Raw genomic sequence first — 26716 nt, 5'->3', positions numbered from 1 at the left:
TAGCTAAGAAACCATTGCCTAACCCATGATCAAGAAGATTTACTGCCATGTCTAAGTGTTTTCTAGTTTTAGCTCTTATATTTTGGTTTATGTTTCATTTTGAGTTGATTTTTGTGATGTCAGAAGGGGCTTCAACTTTTTTTTATATGAATATCCATTTGTTCCAGCATTATTTGGTGAAATGACTAGTCTTTCTCCATTGAATGATCTTGACATGCTGTTGAAAGCCAGTTAACCATAAATGAGTTTATTTCAGGACTCTCAGTTCTGTTCCATTGATCTTTACGTCTATCCTTACGTTAGTACCACATTGTCTTTATTACTCTTGCTCTAGTAAGTTTTGAAATTGCAAAGTGTGAGTCCTCCAACTTTATTCTTCTTTTTCAAGATTGTTTTGGCTATTCTCATTCCCTTGAATTTCCCTATGAATTTTAGTATCAGTTTATTTTTTGCAAAAAAAATCTAGTTGGGATTTTGAAAGCTATTGTATCGAATCTGTAGATCAGTTTGGAAGTTTTGGCATCTCTATTAGTGTTCTGTAAGGAAACTACTACTATAACAAATTACCACAAACTTAGTGATTTAAAACAACACATATTTAATATTTTACAGGTCTGGGGGTTTTCTGGGCTAAAATCAAGTTATTGAGGGCAGGTGTGATGGCTCACATCTGTAATCCCAACACTTTGGGAGCGTGAGGCAGGTGGGTCACTTGAAGCCAGGAGTTCGAGACCAGCCTGGCCAACATGGCAAAACCCGGTCTCTACTAAAAATACAAAAATTTAGCCAGGCATGGTGGTGCACGCCTGTATTCCCAGCTACTTGGGTGGCTGAAGCACCCTAGAGGCAGAGGTTGCAGTGAGCCGAGATCATGCCACTGCACTCTAGCCTCGGTGACCGAGCGAGACACTGTCTCAAAAATAAATAAATAATAAATAAAACCAAGTTGTTGGCAGAGCTGTATTCCATCTAGAGGCTTTTCTTGGAAAGAATCTCTTTCCATGTCTTTTTCCAGTTTCTAGAAGCTACCTGCATTTTGTGGCTCACAGCCCCTTCCTTCTTATTTATACCATACCATTTTAACCTCTGCTTCCATTGTCACCTTTCCTGTCTCTGACTTTAAGCCTCTTGCCTCCCTCTTATAAGGACTATGTGATTACATTGAACCCACTCAGATAATCTAGGATAATTGCTACATCTGAAGAATCTTAATCACATCTGTAAAGTCTGTTTTGTCAGGTTCTGGATGTTAGGGTGTGGACATATTTGGTGAGGAGCATTATTCTGTTTACCGTGCCATCTTAACAACATCTCATCTTCTGATCCGTGAACATGGGATGTCTCCCCATTTGTTGGATCTTAATTTATTTCAACAATGTTTTATTGAACTTTTATTTTATTTTATCTTTTTTCAACTTTTATTTTAGAACTAGGGAGGCACGGGCAGGTTTGCTACAAAGGAATATTTCATGGTGCTGAAGTTTGGAGTACAAATGAATCTGTTACCCAGGTAGTGAGCATAGTACCCAATAGGTATTTTTTTTTCCAACCCTAACCCTCTCCCTTCCCTGTCTTGTATTCATCAGTGTCTGTTGTTCCCATTTTTACAACTACATATACCTAGTGTTCAGTACCTTCTTATAAGTGAGAACCTTTAGTCTTTGAATTTTTTTTCTTTTTTCTTTTTTTTAAATTTTTTTACTTCAATAGGTTTTTGGGGAACAAGTGGTGGTTGGTTACATGAGTAAGTTCTTTAGTGGTGATTTCTGAGATTTTGGTGCACCCATCACCTGAACAGTGTACACTGTATCCAGTGTATAGTCTTTTATCCCTCACCCCACTCCCACACTTTGTCTTTGAATTTCTGTTTCTGCATTAATTAACATAGCTGCTAACATTCTGCTAATTAACATAGCTGGAAACTGTAGTTTCCAGCTGCATCCATGTTGTTGTGAAGTACATGGCTGTGTAGTATTCCATGGTGTATATGTACCATGGGATATACCTCATTTTCTTTATTCAGTCCACTGTTGGTTGGCACCTGAGCTGATTCTATGTTTTTGCTATTTTGAATAGTGCTGTAATGAACATTCAGGTGCATGTATGTGTCTTTTTGGTAGAATGACTTGTTTTCCTTGGTTAGATTTACTCCTAATGTATTTTATTCTTTTTCATGCTATCATAAATGGAATTGTTTCCTTTATTTCATTTTTGAATTGTTCGTTGCTAGTGTATATAGATATAATCTATATATCTATATATCTTACGCCTGTAATCCCAGCACTTTGGAAGCCCGAGGCAGGTGGATCACAAGGTCAGGAGATTGAGACCATCCTGGCTAACACAGTGAAACCCCATCTCTACTAAACATACAAAAAATTAGCCGGGTGTGGTGGCAGGCGCCTGTAGTCCCACTACTCGGGAGGCTGAGGCAGGAGAATGGCATGAACCCGGGAGGCAGAGCTTGCAGTGAGCCGAGATTGCGCCACTGCACTCCAGCCTGGGCAACAGAGCGAGACTCTGCCTCAAAAAGAAAAAAAAAAAGAAAAATAAGCTTTAATCTACAATGAATGCCAGATTATACAGCAGAGAGCAATTTTCTTAGTTTTCCACACTGATAGGTTCTTACTAAGTGAAAAAAGCCATAAAATTGTATTCACAAATATAGTACTCTGTCTCAAAACATTCCACATGATTGTTCACAATACTAATACAATTAGATCAGTCATTTAGTCAGGTTAAAATATAACAGTAATGAAAAAAATGCAAAATCGAATATAAATTACATTAAAACTTTTATTATATCAAATAAAAAATGCAAATTTCTTGCTAAATACAGAAAAATGGTAGAATATATAGTAACTTAAAATATTATATTAATGATACAGAATAAGAAAGTGGTAAACTCCAAAAATCTATAGGCATATCTGCAAACTTCAGACTTCAAAATAGAATCTGACCACCCAAACATTAATGTAGCATTTGTCTAACTTTTTTTTGTTTTGTTTTTGAGACAACTCTTTCACCATTATTGATTTCACAGTTTGGGTTGTAGGAATTGTAGGAATTGCTCTATTGCTGTTACCACTCTGTATAACCTACAAACTTAAGTACCGTAAATTCCCTGTGTATATGGTATAGGTTTTTCAATTCCAAGGTGGAAAAGGGGGTTGGCCATAGTTCATAGCCTTGTTATAGTCTATAACAACTCTTAATGATTGGAAGTGTAAAATAAATAAGGACAAATATTCAGTACATTTAATAAATTTTTTTTCTTTTTCAGTATCATATTCTTTTCTTCTTTCCTATTATGTTCTTTAGTGTTTATTCCTTATTTTCTGCATACGTTTTAGAAACATAAAGAATCATTGTATAGCAAAATAACTAATTGTAAGGTATCATACAATGATACTGCTCTTCTATTCCCTCCTCTCTCTAGTTCCCGAATCCTTAATCATTCCCTTTTCTTCTGACTTCCCTTCCTGGAAACTTTAGTCCAAACCTGGGAGAAGCAAGAGAAAAGGAAGTGAGACGGGAAGAAGGGATAGTAGCAGTGGCCTGAAAGGGTGTATTGGAGCCCAGCTGGAGCAGTGGCCTAGCATGGAGTGCTAGAGCTGAAGTGGGGTGAGGAGGGTATCCACATGAAGGGGGATATAATTTGAGATGTCAGAGTCTGAAAGGGTTGAGGATGACTTTTTTATAGGGGTGAAGGGGAGCATAGAGCCATAGGGTGTCAGTGTTCAACTGGGGTGAGGATGGCATAGCAGGGGGTGGCAGCAGTATATGCAGGTTTTTTGAACATGAGCAGAGTGAGAAGAGTGTCCTTACTGGCGGGGAGGAGCTGTGGCGGCAATGAAAGAATGGTTATTTATAGATATTGATCAACTAAGTAAATCAATTAAGGATAACAGGAGCCAAATTTCTCACTATCAGAAAAGGTAGCTAAAATATAGACCAGCTGGGCGCAGTGGCTCATGCCTGTAATCCCAGCATGTTGGGAGGCCGAGGTGAGTGGATCACCTGAGGTTACGAGTTCAAGACCAGCCTAACCAACATGACGAAACTCCGTCTCTACTAAAAATACAAAAATTAGCTGGGTGTGGTGGCGTGCATCTGTAGTCTCAGCTACTCAGGAGACTGAGGCAGGAGAATCGCTTGAACCCGGAAGGTGGGGGTTGCAGTGAGCAGAGATCACGCCACTGCACTCCAGCCTGGGCAACAGAGCAAGACTCCGTCTGAAAGATTAGATAAGGTAAGATAAGAGAAGATAAGATAAAGACCAGGGAGAAAACGTGAATGAACTCTGGATATTGGATTATAATTGGAGATACCCATGTGAACTTACGGTTTTTAGTATGTATTGGAATATAAATATGGTATTCTGTTCACTGAGAGGGCGTTAGAGCAGTAATATCCCAATAGCAATAAGCACACCTAATGTCCATATCTTGGTTTCCAAGTACTTTTCTCCAATAAAAACAACAAAGTCTCCTTGGAGAAATGGCTGAATTTAGGGCTGAGGCAGAGAAAGTATCAAATGAGCCTTGAACATGTTCTTGTGCCAGAAAGCAGGGAGGTTCTTAAAGAATTATAGCAACATATCAAAAAGGACACAAAAGCCAGCTTTGAAGGGATTCCCATTAGCCAAATATGGGATGAATTGAGTGTCAAAATAATGATAGTAATGGATATAACCAACCCATTGAATGAAATAGAAACCCATGAGGTCATTGTGTTAATAATTTTTTTTTTTTTTAAAGGCCAGGTGCCATGGCTCATGCCTATAATCCCAGCACTTTGAGAGGCTGAGGAGGGAAGATCACATGAGCCTAGGAGTTTGAGACCAGTCTGGGCAACATGACAAAACCCTATCTCTACAAAAATTTAAAAACATTAGCCAGGCATGGTGGTGTATACCTGTGGTCTCAGCTACTTTAGGAGGCTGAAGTGGGAGGATCGCTTAGGCCCAGAAGGTCAAGGCTGCAGTGAGCTGGGATTGCTCTACTGCACTGCAGCCTGGGTTACAGAATGAAACCCTGTCTCCAAAATAAAGTATTTTTAAAAAGAGTAAGTTGAAAGTTTGATGAGTATATTGGTATACGCAATATGGTTCCCATGAGATACTTTATAAGGGGAAAAAGGTAACTTTAAAATGAGGAAGCCAGGCAAACACTACTGTGATCAAATGAGCAAAGTTAAGCTCACCAGTGATGGGAGAAATCAAAAATTGAGTGCCATTTGATAGGAAACAATAAGAACATGGCTCCTCTTCTATGATATTTCTGCCAAAGATGCATAACTTGAATCTAATCATGATGAAATAACAGGCACTACTGAGGGGCATTCTTCAAAATAGCTAGCCTGAAGTCTTCAAAAGTGTCAGAAGTCAGAAAGTTAAGAAAAGACTACAGGTGGTTCCAGATTGAAGGAGAATAGGGAGACATAAAAACTAAATGCATTGTATGACTTTGGACTGGATCCTTATCAGGACATTTTTGGGACAATTGGCAACAGTTGAATGGGGTCTGTGCATGATATGATAATGTTATGGTATTGATTTCTGATTATCATGATTTTTATAGTTCTGTAGAAGAATATCTTTGTTTGAAGGAAATACACAAAAAAAGTATTCTGGGGTAATGAGGCAGTATGTTGACAACTTACTCTCCAATGTTAAAAATTATTTGAACTGTACTTGCAACTTCTTTGTAAGTTTGAGATTGTTTGAAAGTAAAAAGGGGTAAATATAATAATCTCTTTCTTTCCTTTGGAGACAGAATCTCGCTCTGTGGCCCAGGCTGGAGTGCAGCGGTGCAATCTCAACTCACTGCAGACTCCACTTCCCGGGTTCAAGCAATTCTGCTGCCCCAGCTCCCTGAGTAGGAGAGTATTTTGTATTGGGTGTGTGACACTAATATGTCCTGCCCAGCTTTTTTTTTTTTTTTTTTTTTTTTAAGTAGAGACAGGGTTTCACCGTGTTGGCCCAGCTGGTCTCAAACTCCTGGCCTCAAGCGATCCACCCACCTCAGCTTCCCAGAGTGCTGGGATCACAGGTGTGAGTCACTGTACCCAGCTGATAATCAACTTGAATGAACTTTGATTAATAGTGAGTACTCCTCCAATTACCTATTTATTTTGAATTGTTTAAGAGAATATGTTCTTCTTAGCTTACATTAAAAATCTCCAATTATTTTTATAAAAAGATCACTTTTGAATGTTTTAGTTTTATTTTATTTTATTATTTTTTTGAGACAGGCTCTCACTTTCTTGCCCAGGCTGGAATGCAGTGGCCCAATCTTGGCTCACTGCAACCTCTGCCTCCGGGTTCAAGCAATTCTCCTGCCTCAGTCTCCTGAGTAGCTGGGAATACAGGTGTATGCCACCACTCTTGGCTAATTTTTGTATTTTTTGTTGAGATGGGGTTTCACCTTGTTGGCCAGGCTGGTCTCAAACTCCTGACCTCAAGTGATCCACTTTGGCCTCCCAAAGTGCTGGGATTACAGTCATAAGCCACCGCACCCAGCCTTCATAAATTCATTTTAAAGGTTAAATTATAATCAGTGCAAACATATACAACTCATCTAATTTTGTTTTAAATGATATTTGGTTCTTACTCAGATTACAAGCTAAAGTTTTTTTAAGCAATTATGTCTTTATTGGTTATATAAATTTACAGCCTTTTAAATTTTAAAACTGTGTAAATATTGGCACTTAATATAGTTTCACTTTTTATTTGCATAACAATAATAACAATAATATTAAAAGCTAACACAAAGTGCTGGGCGCTTTGCCAAGTATTTAATGTGTTATAATTTATTTAATCCATATAATATTCTTTTGAGGTATGTACTGTTGTTATTATGCCAATTTTACACATGAGGAAGTGAGACCCTGATAAGAAACTAGTCCAAATTTATATGGCTATGTGGGAGAACTGGGGTTAGAGCCCGGCTCCTGTGTTCAAGATCTTAATCACTGTTCAATTATGCACAGGGAAAAATAAATGGGTAACTTAAGTCCTATAGAGTTTGAAAAGAATGAAAAAAACTCAGTTAAATTTAGCAATTATATACTGAAATTGTTTCCTTTTCTGTCTATAAATAAGAAAATTCAGACATAGGTTTTGTATTTGGTGTGTGACACTAATATTTATTGCCTTAGTAACATCCATTCTTGCCTTTTATGTAATATCATACTTTTAATGTACAGACTTAAAAAGAAATTACTTAGTTGGCGCTGTACCAGAGCAGTAACTCCATTATTGAGACTAATATATTCAGTTCATATATTGTGGACCTATTATGTATTCATGCAAAAGTAACATTTTCTCTAGTGGTACCAAATTGTTTAAATTGGTGATGGTTATAATTTTTGAGACAAGGTCTTGCTACATCACCCAGGCTGGAGTACAGTGGTATGATCATAGTGCACTGCAGCCTTGAGCTCCTGAGCTTAAGCAGTCCTCCTGCCTCAGCCTCCCAAGAAGTTGGGACCACAGGCACACGCCACCATGCCCGGCTAATTTTTTTATTTTTTGTAGAGACTGGATCTCACTGTGTTGCCCAGGTTGGCCTCAAATCCCTGGTCTCAAGCAATCTTCCCACCTTGGCTTCCGAAAGCTTTGGGATCATAGGCATGAACACAATGCCCAGCAGCAGTAAGGTTTAACAAAGGAAGAAAAGAGGCACAACATTCTGAAGAGTGATTTTAAGAATGATTTGCATAATACTTTTAAACTATATATATGATTCCTTTGTTTAACTGCTCTAAACTGGGATCCTGTAGGACAAGGACATACTGTGGGAGAAAAAGATATGTAGCAATCTTTGTAGTTCCTTTTGTGGGAGGATATTTTTCTCCAAAGAGTTCAGCTGCAAGAGGTAGTGTATCTGAAGTACCTATTAAAATGTAAAGCTCTGTATTGTTGGTATTAGTGTCTTGTCTAAGGTCTTAAGTAGCTTGTTTGCTGCAGAACTACCAATTAAAACAGCCATTCTTTATCATGTTGCAAAATAAACAGTTCAAAAATACAAAGTAGCACTTTTTCAGCTATTTTGCTTAGTAAAATATTTTTAACAAATAAATTATTTTAAAATAAAATATTTAAAGAAAATTTTGTTCATTTCTTTTTTTTATTTTTATTTTTTGAGACGGAGTCTCGCTCTGTCGCCCAGGCTGGAATGCAGTGGCCGGATCTCAGCTCACTGCATGTTCCGCCTCCTGGGTTTACGCCATTCTCCTGCCTCAGCCTCCCGAGTAGCTGGGACTACAGGCGCCCGCCACCTTGCCCGGCTAGTTTTTTGTATTTTTTTTTTTAGTAGAGACGGGGTTTCACCATGTTAGCCAGGATGGTCTCGACCTCCTGACCTCGTGATCCGCCTGCCTCGGCCTCCCAAAGTGCTGGGATTACAGGGTTGAGCCACTGCGCCCGGCCAGAAAATTTTGTTCATTTCACTTCACTTCACTAAGAATATATCTGTACTGCTAATTTGGTTCTGGGTTCTTCAGTTATGATAATATTGCCTTTAACCAATATATTTGCTATTTATTACCAACTGAAGTTGATATTTTATCTTCCTTTTTGGACAAGTTAACTTTTTGAGAGACGAGTACAACTATTAATATTTGCTCAACAAATACGGTCAAAACAAAGTATAGGGAAGCCCCCAACCAGAATCATGTTTGTTTAGTTTCACAAGCATGAGTCACATTTTGGTTCTAACACTAAATGGATCATCTTTCCTTTTTTTTTTTGAACATTACATCTGAGTTCACACCACTGAGCATTCTTATAATATTAATAGATTTTCCTCTGCATTTTGGACTATGAATTTGAGAAGATTTTAGGGAAAAAATTGGGGCTGAAAAATTCATATAATGAACTTATGATTCTTTAAAGCAGAGAGTGAATAAATATGAAGTATTACTTGAATAGCCTCATTTAAATCTCAAATTTTGTTACACTTTTTATGTTATAGAAACAATTGTAGTTCCAAATAATTGTGTAAAAATTTTGCTAAAATAACTTCTGGTGAGTTGGTTAAATTTAAATAACTTGTGGTAAGTTGGTTAAATTTCTGTTAAAGTGTATTTGTTGAGTTAGTCATTTTTAGTAAAAATTGGTTATGGTGATGTAATGTTCTCTACAGTATTCCCTCAGCATTTTTTGATAGTATTGGTTAATGTTCACTCTTAGAAAGCCCCTTTGATAGTGCTTTATGTCTTTATAATTATACCTTTGCACTTTTGTGGTTCTGATGAGGTTTATGGAATTATAATAATATGACGTTCTATCTTATGAAAATAGGCTGAACTATAGCTGAAAGAAGTATACTAACAGAGCTGTAGCAAGAATCTTTCACATGATTTTGATAGGCTGTAAAACGGTTAGTAGACTTCCATTTCAGGGACAATATCTGTTTTAGATTAATCTTTGTCAGATACCTGCCACTGTAGGTAATTCAAATTAAATTGATTTTCTGACCTTATAACAAAGAAATACCATACACTAGTTTTTTTAATATAAAATTAATTTTTTGAGTCTTAGTTGCTGTGGTATAGTGCTAGAACTTGTTGAAGAGACAACAGAGGAATGTATTTGGCATTTGTATTACTTTTTTGAAATAAGCTTGATTTTAGAGAATTGAAAATGTACATGGAGGAATATGGGCTATTCTGGAAACCAACAAAGAGCAGTTATTCCAGTGGTAGAATTTTTCAGTAACTGATAAGGCAGTTAATTATTTGTATAAATCCTCATGTTGAATTTTCTTAGTTCTGCACTGTTAAATGTCGTTTTTCCAAAATTTGCATCTTCTAAAGTAGATGTGAAAACATATGATTTATTTTTAAAAAGATTTCTGCATTGTGAAATAAATGTAATTACTTTTCAATAATCATGTGAAATATTGTAAATTCAGTGTTGTGCCAAATATTGATAATATTCTAGTCATTTTTGATTTAATAAAAAGTCATTTCAGCCAGGTGTGGTGCCTCATGCCTATATTCCCAGCCCTTTGGGAGGCTGAGGCCGGAGGATCACTTGAGGCCAAGAGTTTGAGACCAGCCTGGCAGCCTGGGCAACAAAGCAAGACCCCATCTCAACAGAAACCAATAATTTTTAAATTAACGTCGTTAATTTAAAATTTACAGGTGTACACCTGTGCACCTGTAATCCCAGCACTTTGGGAGGCCAAGGCAAGAGGATCGCTTGAGGCAAGGAGTTCAAAGCCAGCCTAGTCAACATAGTAAGACTCTGTCTCTACAAAAGGAAAGTAAAAAAATTAGCCAGGCATGGTGGTATGTGCCTGTAATCCCAGCTATTTGGGAGGCTGAGGCAGGAGGATCGCTTGAACCCAAAAGTTCAAAGCTGCAGTGAGTGAGTCATGATCCTGCCACCACACTCCACCTGGGGTGACAGAGCAAGATCCTGTTTCCAAAATAAAAAAAAAGTTATTTCATAGCCTTCGTTTGTATAGCATGTCTTTCTAAAATTAAAATTGTCTTCTAATTTATGTAGTTACCTCTTCTTAGGGCTTTAATATTTACTTTGCCAGTGTGACTCAGTATGTTTTTGAGTAAGGTGGGAGGGAATATCTCGTTACTGTTGAGGATTCAAAATAATTGTTTCTTAAAGTTGTTTAAATAGCTTTATTGTTTTTCAAAAATTACATACTTATTTATAAATCAAACAATATATAAAAATTCAGAGAAAAAAGGTAAAAGTCCAGCTGGACATTGTTCTAGCTTTCAGATGGCTTTTTCAGTATATAAGTACAGCAGTGTAGCCATCCAGTGTTATATAAATAGGCTATAATAAGGCATTATTCTGCAACTTTTAAAATGTTTTGCAACTTTTCTTTAAAATGAAATACAATAGCAATTTACACACACACACACACACAGAAATGTTGCTGAGTTTTAGTATTTCACTAGCTTAGAGGTGAAATGTTAACTGTGTGGAAATTTTTTTTAAAAGGAGGATGATGTTTCATAACTAGTGTTTGTGTGTATAATATAGGTTTTAATACTTTTATACTTTTTTTTTGGTGCATGCTGTGCATTAAGTGATGTAAGAAATGCTAAAGAAAGTATTCAGAGTCTACCACCTAATACAGAACACTGGTACAATGGAAGTTTTCTTATTTATTTGTTCATTTAATAATATGAGTTGAATTAGTTGAGAGTATATATTAAGCTTGTATTACTGAGTTAGGGATACAAAGGTAGAATGGTTTGGATTTGCTTCCAGTAGGCAACTGTTGGAGGTACCTGAATAGAAAAGTGACATGATGAAATATATTAGGAAATTTAATCTGGCAGTTCTATGTCATTTAAATTGGAATAAGAAGAGACAGTATGGTCTGATGATGATTACATGGGCTTTAGAATTAGAGAGTTTAGGATTCATATTCCAACTGTATCACTAGCTCCTTGGTATTGATTAAGTTAGTCTTGATTAAGTTACATGTCTTTTTTAAGTAGCGATATCTTTATCTCTTTTATGGTGTAATAATTCCTACCTCTTAGAGTTGTTGTAAAGACATTTAATGAGAACTTACTGTATGCCAGTCTCTGTGCTCAATGTTTACATGCATTATCTCATTTATATAAGATTGTCTGTTTTCCCACCTTTTGGTATGGTTGAGTTTTAAAGGAGGAGGGATTAGAAGAGTTCTTCAGATGCTTGGATATGTAGGGAAATGAATGTGAGAGGGCATTCCAAGCAGAAGAAACTAGATATACATGTTGGAAGTGTAAAAGAACGTATAAAGGAACATGGTGTGTTGGAAGAAAGATGAGCCTGTTTATGAGTGTGTAAGAGATGGGCATTGATAGTGGAAAGTTAGCTTGAGCCAGAATATCAAGAGTTTTGTGTATCTTTCTGAAGAGTTTGGGTTTTACTTTGTAAAGCAGATAGCACAAATTCAGTTGTTTATGGGGAACCACGCAGGTAAGATAAAATGAATGAATTGGACTTGATAAGGACTGTGATAAATTGAAAATTGCGAATCACATATGCCATTTTATCTAGATGTCCTTTCCTCTGTTCTAGCTGAGTTTTGCTATGTGGAAATTTGGGCCCAGTGTTGCCAAATTTTCTAATTTTTAAAAGTGAAAGCAAGTATTTTTAAATGTGAAATTTTCCTATTTTCAAAACTAACTTTAAAAATTAAAAACACCCATGTAGGAAAAAAAATTCAGTATTCTTTTTTTTTTGAGATGCAGTCTCACTGTCACCCAGGCTGGAGTGCAGTGGCACAATCTCAGCTCACTGCAACTTCTGTCTTCTGGGTTCAAGCGATTGTCCTGCCTCAGCCTCCCGAGTAGCTGGGATTACAGATGTATGCTACCTCACCCAGCTAATTTTTGTATTTAAAAAATATATATATAAAAAAAAATATTTTAAGTTCTAAGGTACATGTGCACAACGTGCAGGTATGTATACATGTGCCATGTTGGTATGCATAACTCGTCATTTACGTTAGGTATATCTCCTAATGCTATCCCTCCCCCCTCCCCCTACCGCACGACAGGCCCCGATGTGTGGTGTTCCCCACCCTGTGTCCAAGTGTTCTCATTGTTCAGTTCCCACCTATGAGTGAGAACATGCGGTGTCTGGTTTCTGTCGTTGTGATAGTTTGCTCAGAATGATGGTTTCCAGCTTCATCCATGTCCTTACAAAGGACGTGAACTCATCCATTTTTATGGCTGCAGAGTATTCCATGGTGTATATGTGCCACTTTTTCTTAATCTAGTCTATCATTGATGGACATTTGGGTTTGTTCCAAGTCTTTGCTATTGTGAATAGTGCCAAAATAAACATACGTTTGCATGTGTCTTTATAGCAGCATGATTTATAATCCTTTGGGTATATACCCAGTAATGGGATGGCTGGGTCAAATGGTATTTCTAGTTCTAGATCCTTGAGGAATCGCCACACTGTTTTCCACAATGGTTGAACTAGTTTACAGTCCCACCAACAGTGTAAACGTGTTCCTATTTCTCCACATCCTCTCCAGCACCTATTGTTTCCTGACTTTTTAATGATCGCCATTCTAACTGGTGTGAGATGGTATCTCATTGTGGTTTTGATTTGCATTTCTCTGATGGCCAGTGATGATGAGCATTTTTTCATGTGTCTGTTGGCTGCATAAATGTCTTCTTTTGAGAAGTTTCTGTTCATATCCTTTGCCCACTTTTTGATGGAGTTGTTTGGTTTTTGCTTGTAAATTTGTTTAAGTTCTTTATAGATTCTGAATATTAGCCCTTTGTCAGATGGGTAGATTGCAAAACTTTTCTCCCATTCTGTAGGTTGCCTGTTCACTCTGATGGTAGTTTCTTTTGCTGTGCAGAAGCTCTTTAGTTTAATTAGATCCTATTTGTCAATTTTGGCTTTTGTTGCCGTTGCTTTTGGTATTTTAGTCATGAAGTCCTTGCCCATGCCTATCTCCCAAATGGTATTGCCTAGGTTTTGTTCTAGGGTTTTTATGGTTTTAGGTCTAACATTTAAGTCTTTAATCCACCTTGAATTAGTTTTTATATAAGGTGTAAAGAAGGGATCCAGTTTCAGCTTTCTACATATGGCTAGCCAGTTTTCCCAACACCGTTTATTAAATAGGGGATCTTTTCCCCATCTCTTGTTTTTGTCAGGTTTGTCAAAGATCAGATGGTTGTAGATGTGTGGTATTATTTCTGAGGGCTCTGTTCTGTTCCATTGGTCTGTATCTCTGTTTTGGTACCAGTGCCATGCTGTTTTGGTTACTGTAGCCTTGTAGTATAGTTTGAAGTCAGGTAGCATGATGCCTCCTGCTTTGTTCTTTTTGCTTAGGATTGTCTTGGCAATGCAGGCTCTTTTTTGGTTCCAAATGAACTTTAAAGCAGTTTTTTCCAATTCTGTGAAGAAACTCATTGGTAGCTTGATGGGGATGGCATTGAATCTATAAATTACCTTGGGCAGTATGGCCATTTTCATGATATTGATTCTTCCTATCCATGAGCATGGAATGTTCTTCCATTTGTTTGTGTCCTCTTTTATTTCATTGATCAGTGGTTTGTAGTTCTCCTTGAAGAGGTCCTTCACATCCCTTGTCAGTTGGATTCCTAGGTATTTTATTCTCTTTGAAGCAGTTGTGAATGGGAGTTCACTCATGATTTGGCTCTCTGTTTGTCTGTTATTGGTGTATAGGAATGCTTTTGATTTTTGCACATTGATTTTGTATCCTGAGACTTTGCTGAAGTTTCTTATCAGCTTAAGGAGATTTGGGGCTGAGACAATGGGGTTTTCTAAATATACAATCATGTCATCTGCAAACAGGGATAATTTGATTTCCTCTTTTCCTAATTGAATATGCTTTATTTCTTTCTCTTGCCTGATTGCCCTGGCCAGAACTTCCAACCCTATGTTGAATAGGAGTCAAGAGAGAGGGCATCCCTATCTTGTGCCAGTTTTCCAAAGGAATGCTTCCTGTTTTGCCCATTCAGTATGATATTGGCTATGGGTTTGTCACAAATAGCTCTTACTATTTTGAGATACGTCCCATCAATACCTAATTTTTTGAAAGTTTTTAGCATGAAGGGCTGTTGAATTTTGTCAAAGGCCTTTTCTGCATCTATTGAGATAATCATGTGGTTTTTGTCTTTAGTTCTGTTTATATGCTGAATTATGTTTATTGATTTGCATATGTTGAACCAGCCTTGCTTCCCAGGGATGAAGCCCACTTGATCATGGTGGATAAGCTTTTTGATGTGCTGCTGGATTCGGTTTGCCAGTATTTTATTGAGGATTTTTACATCGATGTTCATCACGGATATTGGTCTAAAATTCTCTTTTTTTGTTGTATCTCTGCCAGGCTTTGGTATCAGGATGATGCTGGCCTCTAAAATGAGTTAGGGAGGATTCCCTCTTTTTCTATTGATTGGAATAGTTTCAGAAGGAATGGTACCAGCTCCTCTTTGTACCTCTGGTAGAATTCGGTGGTTAATCTGTCTCGTCCTGGACTTTTTTTGGTTGGTAGACTGTTAATTATTGCCTCAATTTCAGAGCCTGCTATTGGTTTATTCAGGGATTCAGGTTCTTCCTGGTTTAGTCTTGGGAGGGTGTATGTGTCCAGGAATTTATCAATTTTTTCTAGATTTTCTAGTTTGTGTATAGGTGTTTATAGTATTCTCTGATGGTAGTTTGTATCTCTGTGGGATTGGTGGTGATATCCCTTTTATCATGTTTTATTGCATCTATTTGATTCTTCTCTCTTTTATTCTTTATTAGTCTTGCTAGCGGTCTATTTTGTTGATCGTTTCAAAAAATCAGCTGCTGGATTCATTGATTTTTTTGAAGGGTTTTTTGTGTCTCTATCTCCTTCAGTTCTGCTCTGATCTTAGTTATTTCTTGCCTTCTGCTAGTTTTTAAATGTGTTTGCTCTTGCTTCTCTAGTTCTTTTAATTGTGATGTTAGGGTGTCTATTTTAGATCTTTCCTGCTTTCTCTTGTGGGCATTCAGTGCTATAAATTTCCCTCTACACACTGCTTTAAATGCGTCCCAGAGATTCTGGTGTATCGTGTCTTTGTTCTCATTGGTTTCAAAGAACATCTTTATTTCTGCCTTCATTTCGTTATGTACCCAGTAGTCGTTCAGGAGCAAGTTGTTCAGTTTCCATGTGGTTGAGTGGTTTTGAGTGAGTTTCTTAATCCTGAGTTCTAATTTGATTGCACTGTGGTCTGAGAGACAGTTTGTTATAATTTCTATTCTTTTATATTTGCTGAGGAGTGCTTTACTTCCAACTATGTGGTCAGTTTTGGAATAAATGTGATGTGGCACTGAGAAGAATGTATGTTCTGTTGATTTGGGGTGGAGAGTTCTGTAGATGTCTATTAGGTCCACTTGGTGCAGAGCTGAGTTCAATTCCTGGATATCCTTGTTAACTTTCTGTCTCGTTGATCTGTCTAATGTTGACAGTGGGGTGTTAAAGTCTCTGATTATTATTGTGTGGGGGTCTAAGTCTCTTTGTAGGTCTCTAAGGACTTGCTTTATGAATCTAGGTGCTCCTGTATTGGGTGCATATATATTTAGGATAGTTAGCTCTTCTTGTTGAATTGATCCCTTTACCATTAGGTAATGGTCTTCTTTGTCTCTTCTGATTTTTGTTGGTTTAAAGTCTGTTTTATAGAGACTAGTATTGCAACTCCTGCTTTTTTTTTTTGTTTTCCATTTGCTTGGTAGATCTTCCTCCATCCCTTTATTTTGAGCTTATGTGTGTCTGCACGTGAGATGGGTCTCCTGAATACAGCACACTGATGGGTCTTGACTCTTTATCCAATTTGCCAGTCTGTGTCTTTTAATTGGAGCATTTAGCCCATTTACATTTGAGGTTAATATTGTTATGTGTGAATATGATCTTGTCATTATGATGTTATCTGGTTATTTTGCTCATTAATTGATGCAGTGTCTTCCTGTGATTGATGGTCTTTACTGTTTTTGCAGTGGCTGATACTGGTTGTTCCTCTCCATGTTTAGTGCTTCCATCAGGAGCTCTTGTAGGGCAGGCCTGGTGGTGACAAAATCTCTCAGCATTTGCTTGTCTGTAAAGGATTTTATTTCTCCTTCACTTATGAAGCTTAGTTTGGCTGGATATGAAATTCTGGGTTTAAAATTCTTTTCTTTAAGAATGTTGAATATTGGCCCCCACTGTCTTCTGGCTTGTAGAGTTTCTGCTGAGAGATCCGCTGTTAGCCTGATGGGCTTCCCTTTGTGGGTAACCCAACCCACAAAGGCTGCCCTTAACATTTTTTCCTTCATTTCAACTTTGGTGAATCTGACAATTATGTGTCTTTGGGTTGCTCTTCTTAAGGAGTATCTTTGTGGCGTTCTCTATTTCCTGAATTTGAATGTTGGCCTGCCTTGTTATCTTATTATCCAGGGAAAGTTCTCCTGGATAATATCCTGAAGTGTGTTTTCTAACTTGGTTCCATTCTCCCTGTCACTTTCAGGTACACCAACCAGATGTAGACTTGGTCTTTTCATATAGTCCCGTATTTCTCGGAGGCTTTGTTCTTTTCTTTTCACTCTTTTTCTCTAAACTTCTCTTCTCACTTCATTTCATTCATTTGATCTTCAGTCACTGATACTCTTTCTTCCAGTTGATTGAATCGGCTACTGAAGCTTGTGCATACGTCATGTAGTTCTTGTGCCGTGGTTTTCAGCTCCACCAGGCCATTTAAGATCTTCTCTACACTGTTTATTCTAGTTAGCCATTCATCCAATCTTTTTTCAAGGTTTTTAGCTTCTTTGCAATGGGTTTGAACATCCTCCTTTAGCTCAGAGAAATTTATTACCGATCTTCTGAAACCTTGTCTCAACTCGTCAATGTCATTCTCCGTCCAGCTTTGTTCCGTTGCTGGCAAGGAGCTGTGTTCCTTTGGAGGAGAAGAGGTGCTCTGATTTTTAGAATTTTCGGCTTTTCTGTTCTGGTTTCCCCTCATCTTTGTGGTTTTATCTACCTTTGGTCTTTAATGATGGTGGCATACAGATGGGGTTTTGGTGTGGATGTCCTTTCTGTTTGTTAGTTTTCCTTCTAACAGTCAGGACCCTAAGCTGCAGGTCTGTTGGAATTTGCTGGAGGTCCACTCCAGACCCGATTTGCCTGGGTATCACCAGCGGAGGCTGCAGAACCGCAAATATTGCAGAATGGCAAATGTTGCTGCCTGATTGTTCCTCTGGAAGCTTTGTCTCAGAGTGGGGCACCTGGCCGTACGAGGTGTCAGTCGGCCCCTACTGGGAGGTGCCTGCCAGTTAGGCTACTTGGGGGTCAGGGACCCACTTGAGGAGGCAATCTGTCCGTTCTCAGATCTCCATCTCGGTGCTGGGAGAACCACTACTGTCTTCAGAGCTGTCAGACAGGGACATTTAAGTCTGCAGAAGTTTCTGCTGCCCTTTGTTTAGCTATGCCCTGCCCCCAGAGGTGGAGTCTACAGAGGCAGGCAGGCCTCTTTGAGCTGGGGTGGGCTCCATCCAGTTCGAGCTTCCCTGCCACTTTGTTTACCTACTCAAGCCTCAGCAATGGTGGGTGCCCTTCCCCCAGCCTTGCTGCCACCTTGCAGTTCGATCAAAGCGTGCTGTGCTAGCAGTAAGCAAGGTTCCATGGGCGTGGGACCCTCTGAGCCAGGCGCAGGATATAATCTCCTGGTGTGCCATTTGCTAAGACCACTGGAAAAGCACAGTATTAGGGTGGGAGTGACCCGATTTTCCAGGTGCCGTCTGTCACAACTTCCCTTGGCTAGGAAAGGGAATTCCTGGATCCCTTATGCTTCCCGGGTGAGATGATGCCTCACCTTGCTTTGGCTCATGGTCCGTAGGCTGCACCCACTTTCCTGCACCCACTGTCTGACAAGCCCCAATGAGATGAACCCGGTACCTCAGTTGGAAATGTAGATACCACTCGTCTTTGTGTTGCTCACACTGGGAGCTATAGACTGGAGCTGTTCCCATTCAGCCATCTTAGAACCTCCTCTTCCAATTTTTGAATTTTTAGCGGAGGTGGCATTTCACCGTGTTGGCCAGGCTGGTCTCGAACTCCTGACATCAGGTGATCCACCTGTCTTGGCCTCCTCCCAAAGTGCTGGAATTACAGGCGTGGGCCACCATGCCCAGCTTTCATCTTGTATAGTGACATGATTTGCCAGATTTAATTTTCATCTACATCATACTGGTCTCAATGTGGAAATTAAAGGATGAACATAGGATGGCTGTTGTAATAGAAAAAGTGAGAGAAGAGGAGTGACTAACCTAAAAGTGGCATTAGAGCTAGAAGTGGGAGATGGATTGAATAGATACTTTCAGTGCAGTGATTCCTAATACTTTCACTTTCATGGGGCAGTGTGGATTTACTGTTTGGAAATATTTTTATCTTACAAGTAAGCTGTGTTTATTAGTAATCATTATTACCATAAAAATTTAATTGTCAGTTGTAAGTTCCTATAGGCATAAGGTAACTAGTGTGACCCTTATTGAGTTGATGAAATTCTAGTTCATGGTAAAAAGAAATAGAAAGAAAAGCCTGAAGTCGTAGTTAGACTTTGCAACTTTATTGTAATTATAACTACAATAGGGAAAAGTGAATGTGCACACTTCTTAGTTACCACTCAAAATCAATCTAGCCAAAAAAAGGTGGGGGGAGGGAACAACTCACCCAGAAGTTTGACAGACCATAGTATACTTTGAATCAAGAGAATGCATATTTTCCAAGTGTTCAACATCACCAATCATTAGGCAAATGCACATCAAATCCACAGTGAGATACAATCTTACCCCACATAGAATGGCTATTATTAAAAATACAAAAAATAACAGATGCTTGCAAGGATGCAGAGAGGAGGGAACTCTTACACACTAATGGTGGGAATGTAAATTAGTACAACCGCTATTGAAAACGATATGGAGATTTCTCAAAAAACTAAAATAGAACTACCATTTGATACAGCAGTCTCACTACTAGGTGTTTATCCATAGGAAAGTAAATCTCTGTATCAAAGGGATCCTGCACTTGCAAGTTTATCATAGCACTATTTATAATAGCAAAAATTTGGAATCAACCTAAGTGTCCATCTACAGACAAATGGATTTTTAAAATGTGGTATATAGGCCAGGCACGGTGGCTTACGCTTGTAATCCCAGCACTTTGGGAGGCCAAGGCAGGAGGATCACCTGAGGTCAGGGGTTGACCAGCCTGGCCAACATGGTGAAACGCTGTCTCTGCTAAAAATACAAAAAAAAAAAAATTAGCCTGGCATGGTGCAGGTGCCTGTAGGCCTAGCTACTTCGGAGGCTGAGGCAGGAGAATGGTGTGAACCCGGAAGGCGGAGCTTGCAGTGAACCGAGATCGCACCGCTCCACTTCAGCCTGGGCAACAAAGCGAGACTCCATCTTAAAAAAAAAAAAAAAAATTAGCCAGGCTTGGTGGAGTATACCTGTAGTCCCAGCTACTCAGGAGCCTGAGGCAGGAGGAGAATCGCTTGAACCCTGGGAAGCAGAGGTTGCAGTGAGCTGAGATCATGCCATTACCCTCCAGCCTGGGCAACAAGAATGAAACTACTTCTTAAAAAAAAAAAAAAAAGTGGTACATATATACACAATGAAATACTATTCGGCCATAACAACGAATGAAATTTTGTCACTTGCAGCAACATGGGTGCAGCTGGAGGTCATTATATTAAGCAAGATAAGCCAGGCACAGAAAGACAGATACCACATGTTCTCACTCAAAGGTGAAAGCTAAAAAAGTTGATCTCATGGAAATAGTAAAATGATGGATACCAAAGGTTGGGAAGAGTACATGAGTAGGAAGGTGGGATAAAGAGAGGTTGATGATAGAAGAAATAAACCTCAATATTACATAGCAGAGTGGGGTGATGATAGTTAGCAACAATGTATTGTATATTTCAAATTAGCTATAAGAGAGGACTTGAAATGTTACCAACACATAGAAATGATAAATACTCAGGATGATGAACACCTCAAATACCCTGACTTGATCATTACACATTCTGTGCATGTGACAGATACTCACATGTACCCAATAAATATGTAAAATATTTTGGATCAACAAAAAAAATTATATTTTCTAATCAATGCCTTATTATCAGTCTAAAATACTTTGGTTTCAGGACTCTTTTCTATTTTTAAAAATTATAGCAGACCCCTAAAGAGTATTTATTTGAGTCACACCTATTAATATTTACTATATTAGAAATTAAAACTTAAATGAAGGGCCTTTAGAGAGTAGAGTTCATCAAGAAAGTGACATTTAAACTGAGATCTGAAAATTGCAAAGTATATTCTTTCTATCAGTGATTTTTAGTCAGTTTAACAATTGAGGGGCCGGGCATGGTGGCTCACGCCTGTAATCCCAGCACTTTGGGAGGCCAAGGTGAGCAGATCACTTGAGGTCAGGAGTTCAAGACTAGCCTGGCTAACATGGTGAAACCCTGTCTCTACTCAAAATACAAAAATTAGCTGGGTGTGGTATCGGGTGCCTGTAATCCCAGCTACTCAAGAGGCTGAGGCAGGATAATCACTTGAATCACAGGAGGCAAAGGTTGCAGTGAGTCAAGATTGTGCCACTGCACTCCAGCCTGGCTGATAGAGCAAGACTCTGTCTAAAAAAAAAAAAAAAAAAACAAACAAACAACAAAAAAAAATTGAATCATAATCGTATCTCAGTTACCTCTCCAGATTGGAAAATATGAAGCCCAAACTAGTCATAGAAAATTTAAAAAACTTTGATTAACATTCTTTAACAACAATAATAAATAATATTTACTTGGTACTTACTGTATGCTAAAAGTATTCTATGTTAAGTAAGGGGTTTATAAGCTTATTTAATCCTCATTATAGTGATATAAGATAATATTATTATCCCCATTTTACAAATGAAAGAAGTGACATTTAGAAGAACTAATTAACTTGACTAGTTAAGTGGGCAGAATTTGGATCCAGAACTTGAAATTTTTATAGCAATAAATAAATACGGGAACAGAAAGCAATTAAAGCAAGTTGTGTATTATGTAATATAGCTCTTATTTATAATAATTACTATAACTTACACTAACTTATATGAAATTATTAGTATAACTTAGTTACTTAAAATATTAACATGCTGAAGTTATTGTCTTAAAAATGCTTTTAGGTTAAACTTTTTAAAATGTGAATCTCTGTAGGAGGTGAAATACAACTAATTCTGGTGTAGATAGGATTCAGTACAGTTGTATTTGCAGTAGCATGTCATTTAACTTTTCCACTAAGCTATAGGAGATAAATGGTAGCCTAATATAAGTTATTCACCTTTTTCTTTCCAATTTCACCTCCAGCTGAATTTCATTTGATTTGAGTATTTTTAGATTTAGCCTTAGTTTGCATATGTTAGTGAACTAGAATGAAAGAAAGACAAATTAATCTGTTTCCAGGAGCCCTAAATCTTTATATCTTCTCTATTGTAATGATTTGTACTATTGTGAAAATTTAAATTTTTAGACTTTTGCAGTCTAAGATTTGCAGTTCAGCTATTTAAGGCAGCAACTGCCACATTATAAAACTGACATTTATTAAGGATCTTTTATATACCAGACATGTTGAAATTCATTGTCTAAATCATCACAACAACCCTATAAAGGTAATTATTATATCTATTTTACAGATGCAGAAAGGTGCCCAGAAAAGTTAAATAACATGCCCAAATTGTTACAGCTAGTTATATGCAGAGCCAGGTTTTAAATCCAAGGCTATTTCATTTTAAAGAGAGGAGTTCTACCATCAGAGAATACTATAAACACCTCTATGCAAATAAACTAGAAAAACTAAAAGAAATGGATAATTTCGTGGACACTTACACTCCCCCAAGACTAAACCAGGAAGAGGTTGAATCCCTGAATAGACCAATAGCAGGCTCTGAAATTGAGGCAATAATTAATAGCCTACCAACCAAAAAAAGTCCAGGACCAGATGGATTCACAGCCGAATTCTACCAGAGGTACAAGGAGGAGCTGGTACCATTCCTTCTGAAACTATTCCAATCAATAGAAAAAGAGGGAATCCTCCCTAACTCATTTTATGAGGCCAGCATCATCCTGATACCAAAGCCTGACAGAGATACAATAAAAAGAGAGAATTTTAGACCAATATCCTTGATGAACATCGATGCAAAAATCCTTAATAAAATACTGGCAAACCGGATCCAGCAGCACATCAAAAAGCTTATCCACCATGATCAAGTGGGCTTCATCCCTGGGATGCAAGGCTGGTTCAACATATGCAAATCAATAAACGTAATCCAGCATATAAACAGAACCAAAGACAAAAACCACATGTTATCTCAATAGATGCAGAAAAGGCCTTTGACAAAATTCAACAGCCCTTCATGCTAAAAACTCTCAATAAATTCGGTATTGATGGAACGTATCTCAAAATAATAAGAGCTATTTATGACAAACCCATAGCCAATATCATACTGAATGGGCAAAAACTGGAAGCATTCCCTTTGAAAACTGGCACAAGACAGGGATGCCCTCTCTCACCACTTCTATTCAACATAGTGTTGGAAGTTCTGGCCAGGGCAATCAGGCAAGAGAAAGAAATAAAGGGTATTCAGTTAGGAAAAGAAGTCAAATTATCCCTGTTTGCAGATGACATGATTGTGTATTTAGAAAACCCCATTGTCTCAGCCCCAAATCTCCTTAAGCTGATAAGAAACTTCAGCAAAGTCTCAGGATACAAAATCAATGTGCAAAAATCACAAGCATTCTTATACACCAGTAACAGACAAACAGAGAGCCAAATCATGAGTGAACTCCCATTCACAATAGCTTCAAAGAGAATAAAATACCTAGGAATCCAACTTACAAGGGATGTAAAGGACCTCTTCAAGGAGAACTACAAACCACTGCTCAGTGAAATAAAAGAAGACACAAACAAATGGAAGAACATACCATGCTCATGGATAGGAAGAATCAATATCATGAAAATGGCCATACTGCCCAAGGTAATTTATAGATTCAGTGCCATCCCCATTAAGCTACCAATGACTTTCTTCACAGAATTGGAAAAAACTGCTTTAAAGTTCATATGGAGCCAAAAAAGAGCCTGCATTGCCAAGACAATCCTAAGCAAAAAGAACAAAGCAGGAGGCATCATGCTACCTGACTTCAAACTATACTACAAGGCTACAGTAACCAAAACAGCATGGTACTGGTACCAAAACAGAGATAGAGACCAATGAAACAGAACAGAGCCCTCAGAAATAATACCACACATCTACAACCATCTGATCTTTGACAAACCTGACAAAAACAAGAAACGGGGAAAGGATTCCCTATTTAATAAATGGTGCTGGGAAAATTGGCTAGCCATAAGTAGAAAGCTGAAACTGGATCCTTTCCTTACTCCTTATACGAAAATTAATTCAAGATGGATTAGAGACTTAAATGTTAGACCTAAAACGATAAAAACCCTAGAAGAAAACCTAGGTAATACCATTCAGGACATAGGCATGGGCAAGGACTTCATGTCTAAAACACCAAAAGCAATGGCAACAAAAGCCAAAATTGACAAATGGGATCTAATTAAACTAAAGAGCTTCTGCACAGCAAAAGAAACTGCCATCAGAGTAAATTTTTGCAATCTACTCATCTGACAAAGGGCTAATATCTAGAACCTATAAAGAGATCAATCAAATTTACAAGAAAAAAACAAACAACCCCATCAAAAAGTGGGCAAAGGATATGAACTGACATTTCTCAAAAGAAGACATTCATACAGCCAACAGACACATGAAAAAATGCTTATCATCACTCACCATCAGAGAAATGCAAATCAAAACCACAATGATATACCATCTCACACCAGTTAGAATGGCAATCATTACAAAATCAGGAAACAACAGGTGCTGGAGAGGATGTGGAGAAACAGGAACACTTTTACACTGTTGGTGGGACTGTAAACTAGTTCAACCATTGTGGAAAACAGTGTGGCGATTCCTCAAGGATCTAGAACTAGAAATACCATTTGACCCAGCCATCCCATTACTGGGTATATACCCAAAGGATTATAAATCATGCTGCTATAAAGACACATGCACACGTATGTTTACTGCGGCACTATTCACAATAGCAAAGACTTGGAATCAACCCAAATGTCCATCAGTGACAGACCGAATTAAGAAAATGTGGCACATATACACCATGGAATACTATGCAGCCATAAAAAAGGATGAGTTTGTGTCCTTTGTAGGGACATGGATGCAGCTGGAAACCATCATTCTCAGCAAACTATTGCAAGAACAGAAAACCAAATACCACATGTTCTCACTCATAGGTGGGAATTGAACAATGAGATCACTTGGACACAGGAAGGGGAACATCACACATCGGGTCCTATTGTGGGGAGGGGGTGGGGAGGGATAGCATTAGGAGATATACCTAATGTAAATGACAAGTTAATGGGTGTAGCACACCCACATGGCACATGTATACATATGTAACAAACTTGCACGTTGTGCACATGTACCCTAGAACTTAAAAGTATAATAAAAAAATAAACAAACAAATAAATAAATAGAGGAGTTCTGTAACATTACTTAAAATCTGTAAGTAGCTCAGACCAGGCACGGTGGCTCACATCTGTAATCCCAGCACTTTGGGAGGCCAAGGCGGGTGGATCACTTGAGGCCAGGAGTTTGAGACCAGCCTGGGCAACATGGGAAAACCCTGTTTCTACTAAAAATACAAAAATTAGCCAGTTATGGTGGCACACACCTGTAATCCCAGCTACTCTGGAGGCCGAGGCATGATAATTGCTTAAACCTGGGAGGTGGAGGTTGCAGTGAGCAAACCGAGATCATGCCACAGCACTCCAGCCTGGGCGACAGAGCAAGAGTGTCTCAAAATTAAAAAATAAATTAAAAAATATATGTATAGTAGTATACATACAAAATATATGTAGTTCAGTCAATAAATACTTGTCCTTTGGGAGATGATAGTCACCAAACTTATAGTTGACAAGAAATTGGTATTTAAGATATCTACAGAATGCTTACAACTCAATTATGAAAAGAAAACCCAGTGAGATATGGACAAAAGATGTGAGCAAACACATCACAAAAGGTTATGTACAAATGGATAATAAACACATGAAAAAACAATCATTAGTCATCAGGGAAATGTAAATTAAAACCACAATGAGATAATACTACATTCCCACCATAATGACTAAAATTCAAAAGCCAAATGTTGATAAAGACATAGAGCAATCAGAAGTCTCAGACATACATTGTTGTTGGGAATATAAAATGGTATAACCTCTTTGGAAAAAGGTCTATACATACACTTACCCTGTGACCCAGAAATTCTCCTAAGTATTTATGCAAGCCAAATGAAAGTGCATTTCAACAATGTCAACAAAAAAACCTTGTATAAAAATATTCAAAGCAGTTTTGGTCATAATAGTCCCAAGCTGGAAACATCCCAGTTGTACATGGATAGGCGAATGACTAAACAAACTGACATATTCATACAATGGACTACTATTCAGCAATAAAAATAAACTATTGATACATAAAAAGAACATGAATGTATCTCAAAAATAATACGTTGGCCAGGCATGGTGGCTCATGCCTATAATCCCAGAACTTTGGGAGGCCAAGGTGGGAGGATCACTTGAGCCCAGGAGTTCGAAACCAGCCTGGACAACATAAGGAGACCTTGTCTCTACCAACAACAACAACAACAAAAATTAGCCAGATGTGGTGGCATGTGCCTGTAGTCCCAGCTACTTGGGAGGCTGAGGCAGGAGGATCACCTGAGCGCAGGAGGTCGAGGCTGCAGTGAGCCATGCGACTGCACTTTAGCCTGGGCAATAGAGGAAGACCCTGTCTCAAAAGTAATCATAACAATAATAATATGCTGAGTGAAAAAAGAAACCTTACTCAAAACTACATCAAAACTACATATTGTATAATTTCATTATATGAAGTTCTAAAATAGGCAAAATTAATTAATGGTTAAAAAAATCAGAACAATGGGGATTGACAAGTAAGAGCATGAGGGAACTTTCTGGGATAATGATAAGGTTCTATTTTTATTATTTTCTTATTTGCAGTTTTGGATTGTTCATTGGAAGTGTGTAAAGTTCAATTGAGGTTGTGCTTTGAGGCTTTAACTTTGCTGAACTCTC

The 26716-nt window shown here is 38.0% G+C and overlaps 2 protein-coding genes across 3 annotated transcripts in view; both read left to right on the top strand.

Annotated features, from left to right (window-relative positions):
- ZSWIM5 (zinc finger SWIM-type containing 5) overlaps positions 1-26716 on the top strand; it is a 192937-nt gene that overhangs the window by 17522 nt on the left and 148699 nt on the right. The gene's annotated exons all lie outside the window — the stretch shown is intronic.
- Positions 618-26716, top strand: part of EIF2B3 (eukaryotic translation initiation factor 2B subunit gamma) — a 349397-nt gene continuing 323298 nt past the window's right edge. The window contains exon 1 of the mRNA XM_050799440.1: positions 618-621. The gene's annotated coding sequence lies outside the window, so the exon portion shown is untranslated. The remainder of the gene's footprint in view (positions 622-26716) is intronic.

Source organism: Macaca thibetana, chromosome 1, assembly GCF_024542745.1.
Source record: "Macaca thibetana thibetana isolate TM-01 chromosome 1, ASM2454274v1, whole genome shotgun sequence".
Classification (NCBI taxonomy): domain Eukaryota; kingdom Metazoa; phylum Chordata; class Mammalia; order Primates; family Cercopithecidae; genus Macaca; species Macaca thibetana.
The sequence above is the reverse complement of the archived record's forward strand: the minus strand, read 5'-3'. Positions and strand labels throughout refer to the sequence as shown.